This window comes from Diabrotica undecimpunctata, chromosome 8, assembly GCF_040954645.1.
Source record: "Diabrotica undecimpunctata isolate CICGRU chromosome 8, icDiaUnde3, whole genome shotgun sequence".
In the NCBI taxonomy this organism is placed as follows: domain Eukaryota; kingdom Metazoa; phylum Arthropoda; class Insecta; order Coleoptera; family Chrysomelidae; genus Diabrotica; species Diabrotica undecimpunctata.
Window position 1 is genome coordinate 40,326,281 of NC_092810.1, and position 18,498 is coordinate 40,344,778.

Genomic DNA, 18,498 nt, shown 5'->3' on the forward strand with positions numbered 1-18,498 from the left:
ATCTCATATAGTTTGGTTCCTGAATCTTTCCAGTAGTTTTGCCATTTATGTTCATACAATGGTCTTTAATTAGGTTTTTGAGATCGGAATATGGGTAACTTATTGATTTGGTTGTTTATTGTGAGTTTATTCGTTTTGTGTTTGCTAGGTTATCCACTTTCTCATTTCCAGCTATTCCTACATGCGACGCTTTCCAGATAAATGCTACTTCTTTTCGAGTTGATTGAATTACATTTATCTCATGGACCGAATATTTGTTCTATCTTCATGTGCTAAAATGTCCTACGGTAACAATGTCCTTGTCCTTGTGTTACACAAAGAAAACTATTTTGGCCTATATCTTATAGCTATGGTAGTTCCCTCGAAAAATCAAGCACGTAAGAGAAAATTGAGGCGTTTTTTGCAAAAACCCCATTTGTCATTATTTACAACATTAAAGATATTAAAAAAAAAATGTTATTTAATTGAAACGTATTAAGTTAACGGAAATTTTCAAATTAGTGATTTATTATTTTGATGATTACACACAGTTTACAATATAAATAACATTACTTTTTCCTTTGGTTCCTTTATTAAGGACATGTATTCATTTGACATATGGGGTTTTTGCATAAAATTTTCATTTATTTATAGGAAACACAATATTTATAGTAATAAACCAAAATAAAAAATGAACGAAAATTTCTGTTTGAAATGCGAAAAAATTGAAATATGAAATTGTTGAAATCTGAAACAAAACATTTAGTAAAATCGTAGACTAATTTTTTTATTATCAGAGGTCGCTACATTGCGTCTATACGAAGCCATGTTAAAGTTGCTTTCTAAAACAGAAAAGATTTATTTCACGTTCAGAGGGATTGCGAAAGCCGTTCTGATGAGGTCTATTAGGCCGAAATACGTATAAGCGGATGCGTAAGCGCCCTGTACGTGAAATCAAATCTTAACTGTCTTTTCCTTTTTTTTAACATTTAGTCTTCATCACTTACACCACTGTGGTATCGTCTTTGTCTAAATCGGTAATCTGTTGTTATAAAAGTTTTAAGCCTCTGTTTTTTCAAATATTGGGTTAAATATCTAAGGTTTTCTTTTTTTCCCCGAGGAATATCCAATCGCGTATTATATAACGGTTTAAATTCAAACTCTTTCGGTATACCACGTTTGTTTCTTATAAATTATTTTTCCCAGCTACCTGTATAAGTCTGTCTTAGAAAAACAACCCCAGGTTTATCAACTGAATATCTCAACATTCGCGCAGTTTTGATTTTCACTGGAGGACGAGCTGATCTAAGAAAAAATGAAGTTACTGCTTCTGAAATGTTAAATATCATAGACTGATTAACATCAGTTACGGTAAACGGTATTGGTTTGCTCCTAGCATTCTTGATTACGTTTTCCCATGCTTTAGGCATTGTGATGGTTTCAGATTTTTTAATTCTTTCCAATCAATGAAGAATCTTGGTCGCAACTTAGAAATGAATGGGAAATACATGTGTGATAGTTTCAAACATGTGTACACCATGGACAATCAAGTACAACAATTTCATAAGAACATAATTTTTGTTTTATCCTGCACATTCGAGATTGTCAGGATAAGATTCTTTGTCGTCGCCTCATTAGATCGTAAATATTGAAACAATAATGAAGCTACTTCATTTTGTCCTTTTCTTTTAATGGTTTATTGTAAGAGAACATAGTTGCAGTATTATTTCCGTCATTGTGCACACCAAATACGTATAACCATAGCTGCCTAGCATAGAATACTGCATTGGTACGTATATGTGGCATTGAAAGGTTTTGCATATAGTCAAAAGACAAGCAACTGTAGTTCTCTGAATTATTACGTGCTTTTAATTTATATTTTCTTTTTAATTCATAAAACTTCTCAGCTATCTGTAAGTGGGGTTCTTTCTCAATATTTAATTTCCGCACGTCTTCTGGATCGTCAAAACTAGCTAATAGTTTACTTTGATACCAATTGCAGGTACCACATGTATCACTTCTCGGTAAGCCAAATTTAAAGTTAAATTCGGTATGGAATATTTTCCAATATATGTTATAAGAAGACTACACCGGTATGTTCTGCTATGAATATTTTATACATCTTTTTCACAGATAGCGTCTCAGGAAGGTAGTAGGTATTTGGATTTTTTCTTCTTGAATAATGAGACTGTCAGTTTTTAAAAGATTTGATATGGCTCTTAATCAAAGCCAATGTATTTTCTGCCGTTTTATTTAGTCGGTTTGAATGCTTGCCTCGTTTATCCTTTTGTGCTGATCCACCATTAAACATATGTTTTTGTAGCGAACGTACGTATATAGCTTCGAACCATTTTATACGTTATTCCATGTCCAAGACCGCAAAAAACCTTTACACATACTGGTTATTCTCTTTTTTTTTAACCTTATTTTATAATTATAGGCAGCAGAATGTTGGTCTTTGAGCGTTTGCTTAACATTACCTTGGCTTGGCGCATCATTTTCTACTTCCTTTAGTAAAATATCCCTAGTTTCAGCGTTTTTTTGGCTTCTCCTTTGCTTTAAAATGTGTTAAGATATTAGCCCTACAATGAAATATACTTGTTAATATTTTAATTGTTTAAATAAAGCGATTAATTTTACCTGCCAAATAACTATCTTGGTCGTTTTTAGTTTCCAAAGCATAAAAGTGATCGAAAACTGGAGATTTCTCTTCATCATTAAGTTGCATGATATATTGCACCTAACTCAATTCCTGACAAACCCTAAAGTGCATTTCTTTTACCAAGGACTAGTTTCCCATGCCGGTACGAATAAAGGTAGTGATGTGGAATTTGGCGACGATCCACCAATCGACATTTATCGTGCAAAATAGATCAGAGTCCAGCTCCTTAATTAAAAATTTAAAGATCTCAAGCACATATATAATTAGCAACCTATTTTTCTTTTATTTGCGTATTAGAAGGCCTTATAGTAATAAACTAATAAATACAAATGTTGTATTTAATATTTCTCAACCAAAATAAACGACTTTTAAATTCGATTTGTACAAAATGAACAAAATGTGACTCTGATCGTTCTTTTTTGGTGGACCTTCGTATATAAAATTGTGTTTTATCTATTAATTTTAAAAGACAGAATAAGTTCATCAAAATATTGGCTTTTCTTTAATCAAAAATGAAGCGAAAAAATTTTCGAAGAAATCGCATACTTTACGTACGAAATTTCTTTCTATGAATTATACAATCCGCAATACACGGTTATATTATTACAATACACTGCATCCAATAAAACAGTAGGTTTCAGTAGAATATATAATAATTATTAGGGAGCGAATGGATAATTTATGAAGCGAATATATTAATTGTTTAGCCAAATCCAGCTCTGTTCCAGTTCGATCAAGTTCCATTTCTCTTAAGTCACTCACCAGAATGACGACCGATAAATATTGAACAAGGTGTCGATTTATTTCGATCTATTTACTTGAGGCTCTCTATCACACTGTCCAGACTGTAAATTACATCCATTTTTTACCGGCCTTTCAGTGGGATTAATTACATAGCTAGGCCAATGATACGTTACCGGTCGAGTAAAGTTGGGTCTGGACAATACAAAAAATAAGTAAAGAAACTGTGTAATAGATGGTTGGAGGTTTAAAGAAGATCGTAATAAACATATAGGCCAAGCAATAAAGGTTTAGAAACATTGAAAATATATGAACATTATTGTGAATGTTCTTGGTTGTCGGAAAGTCTTAACAGATCAAAGAAAAGTGAATCGCTTATTTATGAAAGGATATAAGTCACTACTTTATGTAAATTGAGATTATGAAAAATTTGTTTTTAATACCTATATTTAACGTTTAGTCATAAAAGAAGTCCTCAGTACTATTGATAGGTAGGCAGCTAACAGAATACTTCATCTATTTATGAAACGATATAAGTCATTTACTTATATCGTTTCATAAATTTGCCGCTGATCTTTGACCGTTGCTAGTAGTGTCATGAACACAGCGATTTTGCTTGGTGATAAAAGACAAGCAGGTGGTTTTGTTGTTGTTTATAGACAAATACTTTGATATTTTAGCGATTGTTGTGTAAAATACTACATATTTGATTTAATATGAGTAATACTTAGATTACAAAAAAAAAGAAAGAAGGGAGTTAAAAATCCAGATAAGTATAAAACTTTTAAAATTAAGAGAAATCGTTTGTTGGGACAACCATATACAAATTACCAAGGACACATGGTTCCAGGAAAGGTCATTTAAAAACTTTGCACGTAAGTTTCAAATGTTTCAATAATTTTTGTAGTTTATTGAACAATTTTATTTTATTAAAGGAGCAAGTCAAAATGTTTTAAGAAGATAAGCGCAGCAGACAAAATTGAGATAATGAAAACATTATATTCTTTTTCAACACAAAATGAACAAGATATTTATCTGCAAGGTTTAATAAAGTCGAAAGTTATTAAGAAGAGACGGCCTCATAAAGAAGAAGCATTACAAAGAACTTTACCCTTTTACTATTTTGTGTTGGTTAACACAGAGCGACGCAAAGTTTGTAAACATGCATTTTTAAGTTTACACGGCATAAGTTTGAAAGCAGTACAATGCTTACAAGCCCGTTTGTATCTCGGAAAATCTCCTAAAGATTTAAGCGGTCTACAGAATAATAGAAAAACTTAAGCTTAATGAAAAATTATGCATTCCTTATTCAAAGAACTGCGCCTCATGCTGAAGTTAATGTCAAATATAAACATATTATACTATTTTTAAAGAGCATTTTGACTATAAATTTGAACGACCGCAAGTCGATTCATGCTGCCAATGTGAACAACTTAATATTAAATGCACAAGTTCTACCTTTGAATAAAACAGCTAAAAGAGCTATGAACTTACGGTGCATAAAAGACGCTCTAAAAAATTTTATTATAGCATTCAAAACACGGAAAAAAAACAAAACATTTCATTACCGTCAATTTCAGTTCAAGATATTTTTTATTTACGTCAGCTATCAGTATTTTTATTAATGTGCTCAACAGCAGTGACCAGTTTTTTCTTTACCATGAAGTCGTGGCTAAAAATGTAGAAATGAAACATTTATTTTCAACTATTTAAAGCAAAACATACCTACCACAGTAAAACAACTTCACCTTTACAGTGACAACTGTGGTGGCCAAAACAAAAACAACTGTATGATCCGATTTTGCCTTGCGCTTACTGACACAGAAATGTTTGAAAAAATTGTCCACAAATTTCCAATTCGTGGCCACTCTTTCTTGCCATGTTATTGGGACTTTGGCTTAGTAAAACGCAAACTTAACCGTATGGCTAGGCTTTATACACAATGGAAGTTTGTTAAGTAATCTGTAGTTCTGCAAATAGGCCCAAATTTACAGTACAAATGGTCACAACTAATGACGTTTTCTATTTTAAACATTGGTAAACATAATAATCAAACAAGATACCACAATAAAGATCAAAGATGTGCGAGTCAAAAGAGGAGCAGAATGTGGAACGGACCATAGACTACTGACAGCAAAAATGAGCATTAATTGGAAACATAACAAGACCCCCTCCACAGAAGAACCGTTGAACACTATAAGAGAAAAACAATACAATATAGAACTACTCCAAGAACAATCAATAAGAGAACTATACCAACAACGTCTAGATCAAAAATTAATAGAATTCAGATACGGCAACATCGAAGAAATATACGAGCATATAAAGGCAAGTATAAAGCAAGCAGCATTCGAAGCCCTTGGGGAAAAAGAACATATAACAAATAAACAGCAAAATTATGAAATAAATGAACCAACAAAAAGAATAATTCAAGAAAAAAAGCAACTATACAGAAAATGACTGACTACAAACAACGATGAAGTTTATAAAGAATATAGAGAAAAAGATAGAGAAGTGAAAAAACAAATAACACAGCAAAAGAATGAAGAATGGGAAAGAATCTGCTTAAATATTGAAACATATATAGGAGGTACAAGAACTTCGGAGTCATGGAAAGTACTGAGAGGATTGAAACAAAACTCAAAAGAAAAAATTAAATTGGGAAATATACAGGACAAAGAATGGAAGGACTACTACAAGGAACTATTAACAGAACAAAGACCACAATTCATTGGAAAAGAAAATAGGCGAAGACGAAGCAGATTCCCACAACAAAAAATAGAAATAACAGATAGGGAAATGAGAACGGCCATAAAAGGAATCAAAAATAAGAAAGCACCGGGACCTGGAGGCATCTCATCTGAGCTTATAAAATACGGATCAAAAAAATTACACCGGATGATACAATGGATATTTCAGAAAGCCATAAATGGAGAACAGCTCCCAAAGGAATGGACGGCGGCATATATGACATCTATATTTAAGAAAGGAGATAGAAAACGATGCGAAAACTACAGAGGAATAAGCGTAATATCATCAATAGGAAGATTATATGGGAAGATTTTGCGAGAAAAGATAGAGCAAGCGATAAAAGGCAAAATCGGAGAGGATCAGGCAGGCTTCACGGCAGGAAGATCATGCATAGACCACATATACACACTGGAACAACTGTTGGAAAAGAAAAAAGCAAAAAATAGAGATATACACTTGGCATTTGTGGACCTGAGAAAGGCGTATGACTCTGTACCAAGGTCAGAACTATGGGAGGCAATGTACAAATTAGAAATACAGACGGAACTCATAGAAGCTACAAAAGCTCTGTATAAAGAAAATAAAGTGTCCATTAAAATGGGAACAAGAATCATAGGAGACTTCACCACAACAAAAGGGCTCCTGCAGGGTTGTTCCACATCTCCAACCCTATTCAAAATATACTTAGAGAAAGCCTTGACTACATGGAAAAGAAAATGCGAAGGCATGGGAGTACCGGTACGGAACGAATACCTATATACATTAAGTTTTGCAGACGATCAAGTAGTGATTGCTCAAGACCAAGACGACCTCAGCTACATGATAAAGAAACTACAAGAAGAATATACCAAGGCTGGCCTAGATATTAACCTCGCGAAAACAGAGTACCTATCTACAAGTGAAGAAGACATAGAAGATCTACAGATTGATGACAACGTAACAATCAAAGGAAAGAATAAATTCAAATACTTGGGGTTTATAATCACGAAAAAGGCAACAACAGAGGAAGAAATTACACAAAGATTAGGACAAACAAGAACAGCAATCCGACAACTTAACTCAGTATGGTGGGATAGACACATAAATATGAAGACAAAAACGCAGATTTATAAAACATTAGTGCGAAGTATTATGACATATGGGGCTGAAAATTGGATCATAAACAAGAAAAACAGCAGTAAGATAGTACTAACAGAGATGGAATGCCTGCGAAGATGCTGCAGAGTAACAAGAATGGATAGGAGAAGTAATGACTAAATAAAGCAAAGAACATCAATAGAAACAGACATACTAACATATATAGAACAAAAAAGACTAAAGTGGTATGGACATGTAAGAAGAACTAGCGACAGCAGATGGATAAAGAGAATAACCGAATGGAGCCCCATAGGAAGGAGGAAAAGAGGACGACCCCGAAAATCCTGGAGGAACGAAGTAGACGACGCCATGAGTAAGAGAGGACTAAACGATGGAGAATGGAACAACAGAGAGAGATGGAAACGGTTGAGCGAGGGAAGGCAGTGAATACTGTAGAATCCCTAAATATATATACATTGGTAGTCCAAATAATACAAAAAGACGTACCTTTCTGTTGAAACTTCCACTAAATCTATCCAACGTTCACAAAAGGAGTCATTCGCAGTTTCCAGTGTTATGGAGTTCCGCTACAATTATACAAAAAAAGGATAGTATATAGATTTTTGCCATTTTTTACGATTCTTTTTTTACGAAATGTGTGCAGCATTTATTGAAACAAAAGGTAATTTATAAAATTAATTAAGGTACCTATTAATTTAAATTTGATGATGAAAAAAAGAAAAATTTTCAAATCGATTTATCTCGAAAACGGTGTATCCCACCGACTTAATATAAGAGTTCTTTTTAGTATTAGAATACTTGAAAATCTAATAATCTAGTATCACAAATGCTTAAAAGTTACAAACAAAAAAGTTATGCGTTAAAATAACCATTGACCTACATACCCAAAAAGGACGCCTATGACCGGTACTAGAAATAAGCAATTAACGGAATCGATTCAAATCTGGTGGATAAATAATCTTACCAGTTTTCCTTTTTCTAAATAAAAGCGTTATGGAGGTATTAAAAAGAACTAATTGCAAGCAGCCATCTTCAAAGACCTCTAGCTCCCTAAGGAATCATTTTCGGACTGGGCAAATTAGTTAAATTGTCTTAAAATTACCTGAGGAATCTTCAGTCTTCTTTTGTCAGGAGAGTTTCTGGACACCCTGTATTATATTATATTATAACTAGTAAATTTGCCCGTCGCATGCGACCGGGGTTCCAATCAATTGTCGATGTGTAGTGCCTTTTTGGTAGTCTCTTTGTTTTTTATATCTAAATACATTCGTTATATCCTCTCCTTTTACTTGCTATGTCGCATGTTAAGATTCGATTATTTGTTTATTTTGTACTCGCCCTGAGGCCTTCTGTAACTCAATAAATTAAAATTTGTCTTATAGTAAGTCTGCAGGCATATGCAGATGGTGTTAATCTAGTTGCCCGCACAACACGCAAGCTAGAAGAAATGTATACCACCTTGTCAAATGCCTCAAAAAATATGGGCCTGCAAGTAAATGAAGACAAAACTAAGATAATGGCATCAACACCCAACAATAGAGCCAGAAACATCGGCTACCAATTCATGGTTGATAATTCTACCTTTGAAGTGGTGGACAAATTCACATACTTAGGCCCCCTGATCACCAAGGAGAACGTCATGACGGCAGAAATCAAGCGAAGAATAATCCTAGCAAACAAATGCTATTTTGGACTGAGTAGACATATGAGAAGCAGAAACTTAAGCCAAAAAACAAAAATAACCATATACAAAACCCTTATACAACCAGTGTTGACATATGGGTCGGAGACATAGACCACTTCCAAGGCAGATGAAAATCTCCTGCTTATATTTGAACGAAGGATCCTGAGAAGAATATTTGGTGGCATCTGTGAAAATGGGGTTTGGAGAAGGAGGTACAACTACGAGATATATCACAGATATAAACATATATTTGGTGGTAAAGACGTAGTATCCTTTATAAAAATAGGAAGACTTAGATGGGCAGGACATCTGGCAAGATTACAGCAGAATAACCCTCCTAGAAGAATCCTTATGTCACAACCTGTGGGAAGTAGAAGTAGGGGTAGACCAAAACTCAGATGGAGGGATGGTGTAGATGAGGATGGTAGACAAATAGGCGCAGCAAACTAGCAACAGTTGGCAATGGATAGAACTGACTGGCGTAATAGACTTGGGAAGGTCGAGGGTCTTTTATAGGGCTGTAGCACCAATGATGATGAACATGGTAAGTCTATTTTTATCCATAGTGCCCTATAATATCTTTTATGTCGCTATACATTCATTAATAATGAAGAGTAGTAGCCCTTTTAGTAGTCGCCTTGTTTATTTTTTGTTTTGAATATATTCGTTATATCCTTCCCTTTCATTTGCTATGTCGCATGTTAGGATTCGCTCAGTTGTTTATTTTGCTCCCAGCGGCTTTGTGTAAGTCAATAAATTAAAATTTGTCTTACAGTAAATCTATTTTTATCTACAGTGCCCTATTATATCTTGTATGTCGCTATATGTTCATAAATAATAAAGATACTGTGTAGTGCCGTTTTGGTGGTAGCCTTGTTTGTTTTTTCTCTGAATATATTCGGTATATGCTTCCCTTTCATTTGCTATGTCGCACGTCAGGGTTCGTTCAGTTATTTATTTTGTACTCAGCCAGAGGCCTTCGTTGAGTTAATACATCAAAATTTGTCTTTTATTAAAACTATTTTTATGCATAGTGCCCTATGACATCTCGTATGTAACTATACGTTCAATAATAATAAAGACACTGTGTAGGGCACTTTTAGTAGTAGCTTTGTTTGTTTTTTCTGTCTTAATATGTGATATCCTTCTCTTTCATTTAACGTATCACATGCTCTAATCGGACTAAACACAAAGGAGATAATTATTGCCACAATGTCTGTTTTTTTTTGTCTTAATATATTCCCTACCGCCTCTCCTTTTCCACCATAAAATGTTTAAAAAATTATTTAATTCTAAGTACACAATACTGCTTAACTTGATTTAATTCTTTTTAATTCTATTTACTTATTTAATTTAATCTTATTTAGTCTTTAGTTTATTTTAGTTTTTTTTGTGATGCGTTATTTTTAGCGTAAATTATATTTTTATAGTAAGTGTATGTTTATCTTACCCAGTGACATATTATAATAAATATATATTATATGTCATTGATCTTACCTTACAATTACAGTAGGTAACCTATATTTTTAGCAATTTTCAAAAAAAAAACAAATAAATTCAATTATTATAAAATAATTCAATTTTCTTTGTAGTATTTATTTTCAAATTTTTACATTTAATATTTCTCTTCTAATTCAATGGCATATTCTATCGACTTTGCTTTATTCTATATTGTTTCCTGTTGTGCAGTAAAATAATCGCATTGTTAAACTGGCTAGCTTATTTATTCTATTTAGAGAATTTGACTTTCTCTTTTGTATTTTGTGTCACCAATACATAGAAAACGTGTAAAGTATCATATTACTGTTACCATTAAATTGGATTGTCGCTATTGAGAAGCGCCCTACAATAGGGTTGATTTATGAGATGCACTTGTTCATGAACCATCTAACGGCCAGAGGGTTTCTGATCATTTCAAGTCTCAAGACAACACTTCATCACAAGCTAGTGTACTTAAAACATCGAGTGTATCGGTTAGGTCCTCTTTTGAGCCTCGGCGTCGGGCGTCCCTTAACCTCGTGACGTGGTTTCAACGCTAATCCACTGATTAATATATCAAAAGGTGATCCAGTAATATATCAAAAGGTGAGTCTATGTTCTTTGTACAGATAATAGTATAAGCTATAGTTCGTTAATTTCCGCAATTTATTCACAATTATTTTTTTTTTGGCTTAGACTATCGTCATACAGCCAGACACAAAAGGACTAAGACAGTCATCATTATAATTATTTACCTAAATGCCCTATCAAAATAAAAGATAACATCGATATTAGGAGAACAGGGACACACTCTTCTCGCCTAGGGACCTATCAAGGCATTGATTTATATAAGACACAACAACACTAGGTCACGGAGAGGAGGAAGTTATACAAATGGTTTAAAACAAAGGTAACAAGATTAACTAAATAATTTTTAGACAATTATGATGATAATTTGCTGTCTTTTAAGAATTATATTAAAGAGTTGTAAATATCTACAGAGCCAAGTGATAATAAATATAGTATATTCCAAGGAACTGCTAGTTTATATTCTAATAAATCATTTATAAGTTTGGATGAGTAGTCTCTGTTTTTAAAACAACCAAAAAATATATGATCTAAATCACTTTCCTCTCCACAATGCTCACATTTGTCATCATCCAAAACCTTTATTTTAAATAAGTGTTTTGGATAACATGCGTGTCCGAAACTTATTCTAATAATGGAAGTTATGTGCCTCCTGGAAGCTCTAAAAGACTTGTACCAAGGAAATTTGGGAATATCTGGCTGAATTATCGAGTATCTATTTTGGTTCACAAAAAAGTATTCCTTCCACTGATAGCTACACTCTCGAAGCAATGTTGACTTGCAAGAAACAATACTATCAGAAAGCGTTACTTTATGTAGAATACCAGTATCGGTTAAAATGCTTTCTTTGGCTAATAATTCGACATATTCATTATGTTTAAATCCTGCATGTGCTTTAATCCAGAGAAAATGTACATTGATTCCTTTGGTTAAAATAGTTTGAATAATATGTTTAATTCTATAAATGTATGGGCAGTCTTGTAAGTTTGGTGGTCCATATTTACCAATGGATTTTAACACTGCTAAGGAGTCCGTCAAAACTATAATATGGGCAAAATCAACTTCAGCTACATATAATAAAGCTTCATATATTGCAATCTCCTCCTGCTGTATAGATCGAAGTTTCCGGGTTCAGTTTGAATTTCTTTTCTATATGTTCCGGTGGTATAAAAAAAGCGCATCCAGTTCCATCTGGAGATTTAGACGCATCTGTATATAGAGCTATTGCCTCTTTGTATTTGCTTGTTATAGATAGAACAATATTTTTATTTAAATATATAGTTTCACTATAATTTGGTACAATAATATCTGTATGTAAAAAGAAAGAAGAGTAATTTTTGAATATGCAGTTCGTTCTATCTATATTTTTTAAAAGTGCTATATTTTGATTATATTGCTTTTCGCAAAGTAAGGGAGATTTCTTTTTTGCCAATACTTATTTGTCAGGTCATGGCAATTCAAAGTGACTATCTTTTCGTATAGAGATGAGTTCAGTAAGTATACTTTCATTAAATATTTTTTGGACAAAAACCTTCGTCTTATATTTAAAGGAGGTTCCAAGGCTTCCAAATATAAAGCTTCTACTGGAGTGGATCTCATGGCTCCTAAACATATTCGTAAGGCTGAGTTCTGTAAAACGTTGATTTTGTTTAGTAGTAAGTTTACAATTATAGTTGTTATTTTTCGCTAATTTATTTACAGTCACTGTGATTGCACAAGACCAAGACGACCTCAGCTACATGATGAAGAAATTACAAGAAGAATACACCAAGGCTGGTCTAGATATTAACCTCGCGAAAACAGAGTACCTATCTACAAGTGAAGAAGACATAGAAGATCTACAGATTGATGACAACGTAACAATCAAAGGAAAGGATAAATTCAAATACCTGGGGTTTATAATTACGAAAAAGGCAACAACAGAGGAAGAAATTACACAAAGATTAGGACAAACAAGAACAGCAATCCGACAACTTAACTCAGTATGGTGGGATAGACACCTAAATATGAAGACAAAAACGCAGATTTATAAAACATTAGTGCGAAGTATTATGACATATGGGGCCGAAAATTGGATCATAAACAGGAAAAACAGCAGTAAGATAATAGCAACAGAGATGGAATGCCTGCGAAGATGCTGCAGAGTAACAAGAATGGATAGGAGAAGTAATGACGAAATAAAGTAAAGAACATCAATAGAAACAGACATACTAACATATATAGAACAAAAAAGACTAAAGTGGTATGGACATGTAAGAAGAGCGACAGCAGATGGATAAAGAGAATAACCGAATGGAGCCCCATAGGAAGGAGGAAAAGAGGAACGAAGTAGACGACGCCATGAGTAAGAGAGGACTAAACGATGGAGAATGGAACAACAGAGAGAGATGGAAACGGTTGAGCGAGGGAAGGCAGTGAATACTGTAGAATCCCTAATATATATATATATATATATATATATATATATATATATATATATATATATATATATATATATATATATTTATATATATATATATATATATATATATTTATATATATATATATATATATTATATATATATATATATATATATATATATATATATATATATATATATATATATATATATATATATATTTACAGTCAAAATATTGCATTTTTTCTCCATTATTATTTAACCAGCGATCTCCAAGTTTTATCCAAAACAATTATATTAATATGTAATTAATACAGTATTATTAATTAAACGTATAGTTTCAAGAACAAAATATGATTGAAATGTCAAATGGTGGTAGTTCAGATTTCTTTCCTAGATGGCGCCGTAAGTTGACTGGAATTACAGTGTGACCTATCATCATAGCCTTTTATATAGATAGATATAATATAATAAATATAATAACCCAAATTCTCAAGCTAGTCTTGAGTGGCGTCCACATTCCCTATCTTGGCGACCCCAGTGTAAAATTAGATTCCAAGTTGACCAATCTAAATTTAATAGCGTTTTTTTCTGGAAAAGGTCTTATTCTGCCTTATAGAGATCGTTACTACAATAAAATATATTTCTTCGTCTTGTACCTCAAAGCCAAGCCTCAGCAGAGAATCTAGCCTAAATCCTTCTTTGAGATTTTGTGTCTCTCTCGCCTAAATTCGTTCCTCTGAGCTAAGCCAATTTCTACTATTATGTTAAGTTTGATTTGTGCTAACTTATCTTAAATCTTAATTTTCTCTATTTTGCCTAAATTACAAGTAGCCCCTTATCTTCAGGTGGCAAATTAGAACTCAATTTGGAGGGATAAATACCACATTTGACTAATAAAATGCCATCTGAATACGCGATTACAAGGAAAATATGATTGAGAGAAGTGGATGAAGCAAATAAAACAGTAAGCAACGACCTACAAAGAGTTATAGAGCAAGAGAAAGTAAGATAGAGAGAAAAAATATACAGATAGGGAAAGATAGAGCGGAAGAAGTAGTCAGTATTATTATGTATAACAAACTTTATTAAATTATAGATAATAAATGTGAAATTTTTTGTCTCCAGCTAATGCCAGCAAAAAAAAACAATAATTCTCTCTCCAATTACGTAATTTTTAAACGGACTTTTCTTACCCCGACGGACCATTTGAAACAAATTAATTTCCACCCCTGTTTCGCTCCTCGATTCGCTGTGTTTTAATTACCCCCGGCCTTCTGTTCGAATCATCTTCGAGAGGTCCCGTGGGAGAAATTGCTAGTCTCCAATTTATGGACCGATGCCCGTTATTTACAAGTTGGCCTCTCGATAATGAAATTAAAAAGATCGTAAGAAGGCCGCTAGTAGTGTTGTTACAGTGTAATTGGTTGAAGTTCAAGTTTTTCTTATTTTTTCAACTAATAACACAGCTTATTTTTGAGCAAACTTTAAAATTAGTCGTAACTATAGCTCTCTTCTAGGATAATACATTGTTTTTAAAGCTTTTATCAAACCCTTTAGAGTGTAAGTCCTAGGGAAGCTACTTTGTTTTGTAGGTCATTTACTGCTAATTGCAGAATTTTGCCAGCAGTTGCGTTAGATTTATTATGACAGTACATTATTAGATCATCGGCATATAGTACTCATTTGACTGGTGGAGCAATACTTTGACTTAACTTAGCTGATCGCATAAATGAATAAGTATGTGCCAAAAACTAAACTTAAAGAACTCCACCATGTTGCATGTGTGGAGAAGAAAGAAAGTTATTGACAGAAACCCTAAACATTCTAGATGTTATTAAGTTTTTTATAAATTCGTAAATGTTGCCAGTGAGGTTACATTGAGAAAGTTTGTCAAGGATTGCATTTCTAGAGATGGTTTCAAATGCGCCTCCTATATCAAATATAGTTGCTCAAATCATCAAATCCTGTTTTCTATTAATTACATTGGAGATATGGTTTTGGAGTAGTACCATATTATTCCTTGTGAAGCGCTGTCTTGATACCAAGATTTTTCTTTGGAATAATCTTGTGTTTTTCAAAATACAATAAACGACGTTTGTTGATCATTTTTTTCATTAGCTTACACATAGTATATGTGAGGTAGATAGGCCTTTAAGATTGTGGAAAAATAGTTAGCTGATTTGACTGGAGTATTGTTTTGCTCCATTGAGATGGAAATTTGTGGGAACTCCAGATTAGATTGTATTAAGTTATGAGTTAATTAAGACCATAGGTAAACAAATGCTTTAGGTATGCATAAGGAATATCATCAGGCACAGTTGCGGTGTTTGTACTTTAGCCAAGGCAGACATTAGCCCGTGAATAGTAAAAGGATGATTAAAAGATCTACTATATTCAGATAGTATATTATTTATGAGTGAATATATATTTCCTGATAAGAAAAAATAATATGATGTGCTTTATTTCTGCACTTCTCTTCGAAATGTTTGGCAAAAGTGTTAGAAATAAGTTCATGTGACGTGATCTCTATACCATTTAAAATTAACCGGGTAATTTAATTATTAGTTTTGTAACCTTGAATTTGTTGTATTTGGGTAGGATTGGAATTTTCATTGATGTATGATACGTAATCCTGCCAGGATAACTTTTTGTTTTTTTTTACTACTTGTTTAGCTTTGGCTTTAAATTTTTTGTAATTTACCATGAGCTGACTTTTATGGTCTCTTTTCCAAATGAGTAATATTCCAAAATAAAGAAATGTGTTTTTAGACTTATTTACAAATGTTTGTATGTTGTTTTGATACAGGGCAGAGACAGCCGCAAAAATCTAATACCGTCATTATGTTTTATTACTTTCGGTTGGAGTACCAGAAACTGAATTAACTACGAATTTTGACCATGATGACTGACATGTGGAATGCAATTTTAAATTCCCTTGCCGAGTAATTTATCAAGCCGTTTGCTTCGCAAGTTTTAGGAAGAACAGTCGGAAAAATTTGAATTCGGTTTCGCCAGGTAGAAATCGAATTCGAAATCGCCATTTTAGATGGCGTAGTAACGTCCGTATATAGTTATTTTGATAACTATTGTCTAGGACAGGAAAGATTTTTGTTTTGATTCAGAGTAGTGGCTATACCGCTCTGGGGACACCTAAAGAGGTCGAAATACGTATAAGCGTTTGTACGATTGTTGATGTTGAAGAAGAAGTATGAAACTTCTTCTTCAACATCACCGTAACTAGTTTTGTCTATTCCCATATATATAAATCTTGTTTCCTACTTTATTATTTTCCCATCAATTTCAATTTTACATCGTAGTGGGTATTTAGATGTTATTGTCATACATTTGGTTTTTTCTGCTGATATTATCATATTGTATTTCTTGGCTGTTGTTTTAGTAATCTTGGCAATTATGGAAGTAGATGTTTTGGATGGTTTGTATAATATTGATTGGTATGTTTCTTTTATACAGTAGGTGTAAGACGTCTTCGACTTGGATGCGATCGAAAACCTTTGTAATGTCTATAAAACATAGACATACTTTTCTGTGATTTGTCTTAGTACAAATATGGAGTCCACACAGGATCTTCCGGATCTGAATCCTTGTTGTTCATCTGATAAAGTTGTTAGTTTATTCATTTTGTTGGTTAGGACTTTTGTGGTAAGCTTAAGTACGGTGCTCAGTAGATTTATACCTCTATGATTGTTGAGGGTCTTTTTTATCTTCTTTCTTGAACATTGGTATCATTATGTTGTTTCTACCTGCTCTGGTATCTTGCAGTGCAATATTAGTTATCGTATATAGGGCATAGATTTGTGCCCCCAGGAGTTTTCGAATGTATATATATATACTGGAGCTTATGTTTGAAAAATGTATTATTGATTCGCTAATGTTCACTATCTGCTTAGCTATTCGTTCATTAATAATAACGATACTGTGTAGTGCCCTTTTGGTAATGGCCTTGTTAGGTTTTTCTTCCTTATTATATTTGTTATATCCTCCTCTTTCATTAGCTATTTCATATGTTAGATTTCGTTTATTTTGATCTTAAGCAGAGGCCTTCTTTAAGTCAATAAATTAAAATTTGTCTTATAGTAAATCTTATTTTAGTAATAGTGCCCTATGGAATCTCGTATGCCGCTACACGTTTATTATTAATGAAGATACTGTGTAGCGCTCTTTTGGAAGTCACCTTGTTAGAATTTTTTTTCTCTTATATTAATATATTTGTTATGTTACTGTTTTTAAATATTTGCAAATTTGGATGTGAGTTGATGATGTGGTATCTGTTGAAGACATTTTACAACGCTGATCTGCGAGTTTTTGCCAGGTATAAAGGTAATCGTAGTGTTTAATTTAGAAAGGTCGTGGTAAGAGTGGTGGATATTTTGGACAAGGGGATGATCGGTAAGTAATTCCTGAATGTATAAAATGGAAGCTAGAGAGTCTGTACAAATGGCAAAATTTTTATTCGGGAAGTTATTAGGCCTATAGGACACTATACAATTCTCTAGTATATACGCTGCAAAAAAGAAAAATAAAAGAAGTACACATGATATTGTTTGTAGAAGTGACTGAACAGCCACAGACAACCACCAAATCACTTTTGGAAGCGTCGGTGTATAATACTTGATCGACGTGATTATTATGTTAAATTTAAAAAATGCTTTTAGCATGAGTTCTTAAGGTGTTTCGTATTTATTGAATTTTGTTAATGTGTTAGTTTGGGGGGGGGGCACAATCCAAGAAAATTTGGAAGGAAGATATGATGGGATTTGTGAGTGTAAAGTTGATGTTGTTTGTTATTGTAGATAATATAGAAAATATGGGGTTTATTATTAGGGAGGGTATTGTCAAGGTGTTAGGAATAAATGGTAAACAGGATTAAGGAGGTTAGAAAAGACAGATGCAGCATAGGAAAGGAGAAGATATTACCGTCAAATCCAGAGAAGGGGCGCGAGTTCATCGGATTCACAGTAGAGACTCTCAGATGGACTGAATCGAAATGAGCCTAGACAGAGTCGGAGGGCTGTGTTATGGATGAAGTTTAAGGATTACAGATGTCTCTTAGAAGCGAACATATAAGCAATGCTGACATAATTTAATTTAGTGTC